The following is an 8,975-nucleotide window of genomic DNA, read 5'->3' as shown; positions in this document are numbered from 1 at the left end:
AAAAGGTGAAAAAATGGCAAAGTGTCAAGGGAGAAATTCAGAAACTCAGGCCGAGCTGCCTGGAGCCCAGGGGCCGCGGGAAAGTCTGTGGAGAGCCGCTGTGTCCCTGGATGAAATGAGAAAAAGGGTGGAAAAATGGCAAAGTGTCAAGGGAGCTAGGCAGAAACCCATGCCGAGCTGCCTGGAGCCCAGGGGCGGCTGTAAAGTCTGTGGAGTGCCGCTGTGTCCCTGGATGAAATGAGAAAAAGGGTGAAAAAATGGCAAAGTGTCAAGGGAGAAATTCAGAAACCCAGGCCGAGCTGCCTGGAGCCCAGGGGCGGCTGCAAAGTCTGTGGAGAGCCGCTGTGTCCCTGGATGAAATGAGAAAAAAGGTGAAAAAATGGCAAAGTGTCAAGGGAGAAATTCAGAAACCCAGGCCGAGCTGCCTGGAGCCCAGGGGCGGCTGCAAAGTCTGTGGAGAGCCGCTGTGTCCCTGGATGAAATGAGAAAAAAGGGTGAAAAAATGGCAAAGTGTCAAGGGAGCTAGGCAGAAACCCATGCCTAGGGTCCTGGAGCCCAGGGGCCGCGGGAAAGTCTGTGGAGTGCCGCTGTGTCCCTGGATGAAATGAGAAAAAAGGTGAAAAAATGGCAAAGTGTCAAGGGAGAAATTCAGAAACTCAGGCCGAGCTGCCTGGAGCCCAGGGGCGGCTGTAAAGTCTGTGGAGTGCCGCTGTGTCCCTGGATGAAATGAGAAAAAAGGTGAAAAAATGGCAAAGTGTCAAGGGAGAAATTCAGAAACCCAGGCCGAGCTGCCTGGAGCCCAGGGGCGGCTGCAAAGTCTGTGGAGAGCCGCTGTGTCCCTGGATGAAATGAGAAAAAAGGTGAAAAAATGGCAAAGTGTCAAGGGAGAAATTCAGAAACCCAGGCCGAGCTGCCTGGAGCCCAGGGGCGGCTGCAAAGTCTGTGGAGAGCCGCTGTGTCCCTGGATGAAATGAGAAAAAAGGTGAAAAAATGGCAAAGTGTCAAGGGAGCTAGGCAGAAACCCATGCCTAGGGTCCTGGAGCCCAGGGGCGGTTCTAAAGTCTGTGAGAGCCGCTGTGTCCCTGGATGAATTGAGAAAAAGGGTGAAAAAATGGCAAAGTGTCAAGGGAGCTAGGCAGAAACCCATGCCTAGGGTCCTGGAGCCCAGGGGCCGCGGGAAAGTCTGTGGAGTGCCGCTGTGTCCCTGGATGAAATGAGAAAAAAGGTGAAAAAATGGCAAAGTGTCAAGGGAGAAATTCAGAAACTCAGGCCGAGCTGCCTGGAGCCCAGGGGCGGCTGTAAAGTCTGTGGAGTGCCGCTGTGTCCCTGGATGAAATGAGAAAAAAGGTGAAAAAATGGCAAAGTGTCAAGGGAGAAATTCAGAAACTCAGGCCGAGCTGCCTGGAGCCCAGGGGCGGCTGTAAAGTCTGTGGAGTGCCGCTGTGTCCCTGGATGAAATGAGAAAAAAGGTGGAAAAATGGCAAAGTGTCAAGGGAGAAATTCAGAAACTCAGGCCGAGCTGCCTGGAGCCCAGGGGCGGCTGCAAAGTCTGTGGAGTGCCGCTGTGTCCCTGGATGAAATGAGAAAAAGGGTGGAAAAATGGCAAAGTGTCAAGGGAGAAATTCAGAAACTCAGGCCGAGCTGCCTGGAGCCCAGGGGCGGCTGCAAAGTCTGTGGAGTGCCGCTGTGTCCCTGGATGAAATGAGAAAAAAGGTGAAAAAATGGCAAAGTGTCAAGGGAGAAATTCAGAAACCCATGCCTAGGGTCCTGGAGCCCAGGGGCGGCTGTAAAGTCTGTGGAGAGCCGCTGTGTCCCTGGATGAAATGAGAAAAAGGGTGAAAAAATGGCAAAGTGTCAAGGGAGAAATTCAGAAACCCATGCCTAGGGTCCTGGAGCCCAGGGGCGGCTGTAAAGTCTGTGGAGAGCCGCTGTGTCCCTGGATGAAATGAGAAAAAGGGTGGAAAAATGGCAAAGTGTCAAGGGAGAAATTCAGAAACTCAGGCCGAGCTGCCTGGAGCCCAGGGGCCGCGGGAAAGTCTGTGGAGAGCCGCTGTGTCCCTGGATGAAATGAGAAAAAAGGTGAAAAAATGGCAAAGTGTCAAGGGAGAAATTCAGAAACTCAGGCCGAGCTGCCTGGAGCCCAGGGGCGGATGCAAAGTCTGTGGAGAGCCGCTGTGTCCCTGGATGAAATGAGAAAAAGGGTGAAAAAGTAACAAAGTGTCAAGGGAGCTAGGCAGAAACCCATGCCTAGGGTCCTGGAGCCCAGGGGCCGCGGGAAAGTCTGTGGAGAGCCGCTGTGTCCCTGGATGAAATGAGAAAAAAGGTGAAAAAATGGCAAAGTGTCAAGGGAGCTAGGCAGAAACCCATGCCTAGGGTCCTGGAGCCCAGGGGCGGTTCTAAAGTCTGTGAGAGCCGCTGTTGCCCTGGATGAAATGAGAAAAAAGGTGAAAAAATGGCAAAGTGTCAAGGGAGCTAGGCAGAAACCCATGCCGAGCTGCCTGGAGCCCAGGGGCGGCTGTAAAGTCTGTGGAGTGCCGCTGTGTCCCTGGATGAAATGAGAAAAAAGGTGAAAAAATGGCAAAGTGTCAAGGGAGAAATTCAGAAACTCAGGCCGAGCTGCCTGGAGCCCAGGGGCGGCTGTAAAGTCTGTGGAGTGCCGCTGTGTCCCTGGATGAAATGAGAAAAAAGGTGGAAAAATGGCAAAGTGTCAAGGGAGAAATTCAGAAACTCAGGCCGAGCTGCCTGGAGCCCAGGGGCGGCTGCAAAGTCTGTGGAGTGCCGCTGTGTCCCTGGATGAAATGAGAAAAAGGGTGGAAAAATGGCAAAGTGTCAAGGGAGAAATTCAGAAACTCAGGCCGAGCTGCCTGGAGCCCAGGGGCGGCTGCAAAGTCTGTGGAGTGCCGCTGTGTCCCTGGATGAAATGAGAAAAAAGGTGAAAAAATGGCAAAGTGTCAAGGGAGAAATTCAGAAACCCATGCCTAGGGTCCTGGAGCCCAGGGGCGGCTGTAAAGTCTGTGGAGAGCCGCTGTGTCCCTGGATGAAATGAGAAAAAGGGTGGAAAAATGGCAAAGTGTCAAGGGAGAAATTCAGAAACTCAGGCCGAGCTGCCTGGAGCCCAGGGGCCGCGGGAAAGTCTGTGGAGAGCCGCTGTGTCCCTGGATGAAATGAGAAAAAAGGTGAAAAAATGGCAAAGTGTCAAGGGAGAAATTCAGAAACTCAGGCCGAGCTGCCTGGAGCCCAGGGGCGGATGCAAAGTCTGTGGAGAGCCGCTGTGTCCCTGGATGAAATGAGAAAAAGGGTGAAAAAGTAACAAAGTGTCAAGGGAGCTAGGCAGAAACCCATGCCTAGGGTCCTGGAGCCCAGGGGCCGCGGGAAAGTCTGTGGAGAGCCGCTGTGTCCCTGGATGAAATGAGAAAAAAGGTGAAAAAATGGCAAAGTGTCAAGGGAGCTAGGCAGAAACCCATGCCTAGGGTCCTGGAGCCCAGGGGCGGTTCTAAAGTCTGTGAGAGCCGCTGTTGCCCTGGATGAAATGAGAAAAAAGGTGAAAAAATGGCAAAGTGTCAAGGGAGCTAGGCAGAAACCCATGCCGAGCTGCCTGGAGCCCAGGGGCGGCTGTAAAGTCTGTGGAGTGCCGCTGTGTCCCTGGATGAAATGAGAAAAAAGGTGAAAAAATGGCAAAGTGTCAAGGGAGAAATTCAGAAACTCAGGCCGAGCTGCCTGGAGCCCAGGGGCCGCGGGAAAGTCTGTGGAGAGCCGCTGTGTCCCTGGATGAAATGAGAAAAAGGGTGGAAAAATGGCAAAGTGTCAAGGGAGCTAGGCAGAAACCCATGCCGAGCTGCCTGGAGCCCAGGGGCGGCTGCAAAGTCTGTGGAGTGCCGCTGTGTCCCTGGATGAAATGAGAAAAAAGGTGAAAAAATGGCAAAGTGTCAAGGGAGAAATTCAGAAACCCATGCCTAGGGTCCTGGAGCCCAGGGGCGGCTGTAAAGTCTGTGGAGAGCCGCTGTGTCCCTGGATGAAATGAGAAAAAGGGTGGAAAAATGGCAAAGTGTCAAGGGAGAAATTCAGAAACTCAGGCCGAGCTGCCTGGAGCCCAGGGGCCGCGGGAAAGTCTGTGGAGAGCCGCTGTGTCCCTGGATGAAATGAGAAAAAAGGTGAAAAAATGGCAAAGTGTCAAGGGAGAAATTCAGAAACTCAGGCCGAGCTGCCTGGAGCCCAGGGGCGGATGCAAAGTCTGTGGAGAGCCGCTGTGTCCCTGGATGAAATGAGAAAAAGGGTGAAAAAGTAACAAAGTGTCAAGGGAGCTAGGCAGAAACCCATGCCTAGGGTCCTGGAGCCCAGGGGCCGCGGGAAAGTCTGTGGAGAGCCGCTGTGTCCCTGGATGAAATGAGAAAAAAGGTGAAAAAATGGCAAAGTGTCAAGGGAGCTAGGCAGAAACCCATGCCTAGGGTCCTGGAGCCCAGGGGCGGTTCTAAAGTCTGTGAGAGCCGCTGTTGCCCTGGATGAAATGAGAAAAAAGGTGAAAAAATGGCAAAGTGTCAAGGGAGCTAGGCAGAAACCCATGCCGAGCTGCCTGGAGCCCAGGGGCGGCTGTAAAGTCTGTGGAGTGCCGCTGTGTCCCTGGATGAAATGAGAAAAAAGGTGAAAAAATGGCAAAGTGTCAAGGGAGAAATTCAGAAACTCAGGCCGAGCTGCCTGGAGCCCAGGGGCCGCGGGAAAGTCTGTGGAGAGCCGCTGTGTCCCTGGATGAAATGAGAAAAAGGGTGGAAAAATGGCAAAGTGTCAAGGGAGCTAGGCAGAAACCCATGCCGAGCTGCCTGGAGCCCAGGGGCGGCTGTAAAGTCTGTGGAGTGCCGCTGTGTCCCTGGATGAAATGAGAAAAAGGGTGAAAAAATGGCAAAGTGTCAAGGGAGAAATTCAGAAACCCAGGCCGAGCTGCCTGGAGCCCAGGGGCGGCTGCAAAGTCTGTGGAGAGCCGCTGTGTCCCTGGATGAAATGAGAAAAAAGGTGAAAAAATGGCAAAGTGTCAAGGGAGAAATTCAGAAACCCAGGCCGAGCTGCCTGGAGCCCAGGGGCGGCTGCAAAGTCTGTGGAGAGCCGCTGTGTCCCTGGATGAAATGAGAAAAAAGGTGAAAAAATGGCAAAGTGTCAAGGGAGCTAGGCAGAAACCCATGCCTAGGGTCCTGGAGCCCAGGGGCGGTTCTAAAGTCTGTGAGAGCCGCTGTGTCCCTGGATGAATTGAGAAAAAGGGTGAAAAAATGGCAAAGTGTCAAGGGAGCTAGGCAGAAACCCATGCCTAGGGTCCTGGAGCCCAGGGGCCGCGGGAAAGTCTGTGGAGTGCCGCTGTGTCCCTGGATGAAATGAGAAAAAAGGTGAAAAAATGGCAAAGTGTCAAGGGAGAAATTCAGAAACTCAGGCCGAGCTGCCTGGAGCCCAGGGGCGGCTGTAAAGTCTGTGGAGTGCCGCTGTGTCCCTGGATGAAATGAGAAAAAAGGTGAAAAAATGGCAAAGTGTCAAGGGAGAAATTCAGAAACTCAGGCCGAGCTGCCTGGAGCCCAGGGGCGGCTGTAAAGTCTGTGGAGTGCCGCTGTGTCCCTGGATGAAATGAGAAAAAAGGTGAAAAAATGGCAAAGTGTCAAGGGAGAAATTCAGAAACTCAGGCCGAGCTGCCTGGAGCCCAGGGGCCGCGGGAAAGTCTGTGGAGAGCCGCTGTGTCCCTGGATGAAATGAGAAAAAAGGTGAAAAAATGGCAAAGTGTCAAGGGAGCTAGGCAGAAACCCATGCCTAGGGTCCTGGAGCCCAGGGGCGGTTCTAAAGTCTGTGAGAGCCGCTGTGTCCCTGGATGAATTGAGAAAAAGGGTGAAAAAATGGCAAAGTGTCAAGGGAGCTAGGCAGAAACCCATGCCTAGGGTCCTGGAGCCCAGGGGCCGCGGGAAAGTCTGTGGAGTGCCGCTGTGTCCCTGGATGAAATGAGAAAAAAGGTGAAAAAATGGCAAAGTGTCAAGGGAGAAATTCAGAAACTCAGGCCGAGCTGCCTGGAGCCCAGGGGCGGCTGTAAAGTCTGTGGAGTGCCGCTGTGTCCCTGGATGAAATGAGAAAAAAGGTGGAAAAATGGCAAAGTGTCAAGGGAGAAATTCAGAAACTCAGGCCGAGCTGCCTGGAGCCCAGGGGCGGCTGCAAAGTCTGTGGAGTGCCGCTGTGTCCCTGGATGAAATGAGAAAAAGGGTGGAAAAATGGCAAAGTGTCAAGGGAGAAATTCAGAAACTCAGGCCGAGCTGCCTGGAGCCCAGGGGCGGCTGCAAAGTCTGTGGAGTGCCGCTGTGTCCCTGGATGAAATGAGAAAAAAGGTGAAAAAATGGCAAAGTGTCAAGGGAGAAATTCAGAAACCCATGCCTAGGGTCCTGGAGCCCAGGGGCGGCTGTAAAGTCTGTGGAGAGCCGCTGTGTCCCTGGATGAAATGAGAAAAAGGGTGGAAAAATGGCAAAGTGTCAAGGGAGAAATTCAGAAACTCAGGCCGAGCTGCCTGGAGCCCAGGGGCCGCGGGAAAGTCTGTGGAGAGCCGCTGTGTCCCTGGATGAAATGAGAAAAAAGGTGAAAAAATGGCAAAGTGTCAAGGGAGAAATTCAGAAACTCAGGCCGAGCTGCCTGGAGCCCAGGGGCGGATGCAAAGTCTGTGGAGAGCCGCTGTGTCCCTGGATGAAATGAGAAAAAGGGTGAAAAAGTAACAAAGTGTCAAGGGAGCTAGGCAGAAACCCATGCCTAGGGTCCTGGAGCCCAGGGGCCGCGGGAAAGTCTGTGGAGAGCCGCTGTGTCCCTGGATGAAATGAGAAAAAGGGTGAAAAAATGGCAAAGTGTCAAGGGAGCTAGGCAGAAACCCATGCCTAGGGTCCTGGAGCCCAGGGGCGGCTGCAAAGTCTGTGGAGAGCCGCTGTGTCCCTGGATGAAATGAGAAAAAAGGTGAAAAAATGGCAAAGTGTCAAGGGAGAAATTCAGAAACTCAGGCCGAGCTGCCTGGAGCCCAGGGGCGGTTCTAAAGTGTGTGGAGAGCCGCTGTGTCCCTGGATGAATTGAGAAAAAGGGTGAAAAAATGGCAAAGTGTCAAGGGAGCTAGGCAGAAACCCATGCCTAGGGTCCTGGAGCCCAGGGGCGGTTCTAAAGTCTGTGAGAGCCGCTGTGTCCCTGGATGAAATGAGAAAAAGGGTGAAAAAGTAACAAAGTGTCAAGGGAGCTAGGCAGAAACCCATGCCTAGGGTCCTGGAGCCCAGGGGCGGCTGTAAAGTCTGTGGAGAGCCGCTGTGTCCCTGGATGAAATGAGAAAAAAGGTGAAAAAATGGCAAAGTGTCAAGGGAGCTAGGCAGAAACCCATGCCGAGCTGCCTGGAGCCCAGGGGCGGCTGTAAAGTCTGTGGAGAGCCGCTGTGTCCCTGGATGAAATGAGAAAAAGGGTGGAAAAATGGCAAAGTGTCAAGGGAGCTAGGCAGAAACCCATGCCGAGCTGCCTGGAGCCCAGGGGCGGCTGTAAAGTCTGTGGAGTGCCGCTGTGTCCCTGGATGAAATGAGAAAAAGGGTGAAAAAATGGCAAAGTGTCAAGGGAGAAATTCAGAAACCCAGGCCGAGCTGCCTGGAGCCCAGGGGCGGCTGCAAAGTCTGTGGAGAGCCGCTGTGTCCCTGGATGAAATGAGAAAAAAGGTGAAAAAATGGCAAAGTGTCAAGGGAGAAATTCAGAAACCCAGGCCGAGCTGCCTGGAGCCCAGGGGCGGCTGCAAAGTCTGTGGAGAGCCGCTGTGTCCCTGGATGAAATGAGAAAAAAGGTGAAAAAATGGCAAAGTGTCAAGGGAGCTAGGCAGAAACCCATGCCTAGGGTCCTGGAGCCCAGGGGCGGTTCTAAAGTCTGTGAGAGCCGCTGTGTCCCTGGATGAATTGAGAAAAAGGGTGAAAAAATGGCAAAGTGTCAAGGGAGCTAGGCAGAAACCCATGCCTAGGGTCCTGGAGCCCAGGGGCCGCGGGAAAGTCTGTGGAGTGCCGCTGTGTCCCTGGATGAAATGAGAAAAAAGGTGAAAAAATGGCAAAGTGTCAAGGGAGAAATTCAGAAACTCAGGCCGAGCTGCCTGGAGCCCAGGGGCGGCTGTAAAGTCTGTGGAGTGCCGCTGTGTCCCTGGATGAAATGAGAAAAAAGGTGAAAAAATGGCAAAGTGTCAAGGGAGAAATTCAGAAACTCAGGCCGAGCTGCCTGGAGCCCAGGGGCGGCTGTAAAGTCTGTGGAGTGCCGCTGTGTCCCTGGATGAAATGAGAAAAAAGGTGAAAAAATGGCAAAGTGTCAAGGGAGAAATTCAGAAACTCAGGCCGAGCTGCCTGGAGCCCAGGGGCCGCGGGAAAGTCTGTGGAGAGCCGCTGTGTCCCTGGATGAAATGAGAAAAAAGGTGAAAAAATGGCAAAGTGTCAAGGGAGCTAGGCAGAAACCCATGCCTAGGGTCCTGGAGCCCAGGGGCGGTTCTAAAGTCTGTGAGAGCCGCTGTGTCCCTGGATGAATTGAGAAAAAGGGTGAAAAAATGGCAAAGTGTCAAGGGAGCTAGGCAGAAACCCATGCCTAGGGTCCTGGAGCCCAGGGGCCGCGGGAAAGTCTGTGGAGTGCCGCTGTGTCCCTGGATGAAATGAGAAAAAAGGTGAAAAAATGGCAAAGTGTCAAGGGAGAAATTCAGAAACTCAGGCCGAGCTGCCTGGAGCCCAGGGGCGGCTGTAAAGTCTGTGGAGTGCCGCTGTGTCCCTGGATGAAATGAGAAAAAAGGTGGAAAAATGGCAAAGTGTCAAGGGAGAAATTCAGAAACTCAGGCCGAGCTGCCTGGAGCCCAGGGGCGGCTGCAAAGTCTGTGGAGTGCCGCTGTGTCCCTGGATGAAATGAGAAAAAGGGTGGAAAAATGGCAAAGTGTCAAGGGAGAAATTCAGAAACTCAGGCCGAGCTGCCTGGAGCCCAGGGGCGGC

This window comes from Dunckerocampus dactyliophorus, unplaced genomic scaffold, assembly GCF_027744805.1.
Source record: "Dunckerocampus dactyliophorus isolate RoL2022-P2 unplaced genomic scaffold, RoL_Ddac_1.1 HiC_scaffold_29, whole genome shotgun sequence".
Lineage (NCBI taxonomy): Eukaryota > Metazoa > Chordata > Actinopteri > Syngnathiformes > Syngnathidae > Dunckerocampus > Dunckerocampus dactyliophorus.
Note: the sequence above shows the minus strand (reverse complement) of the source record.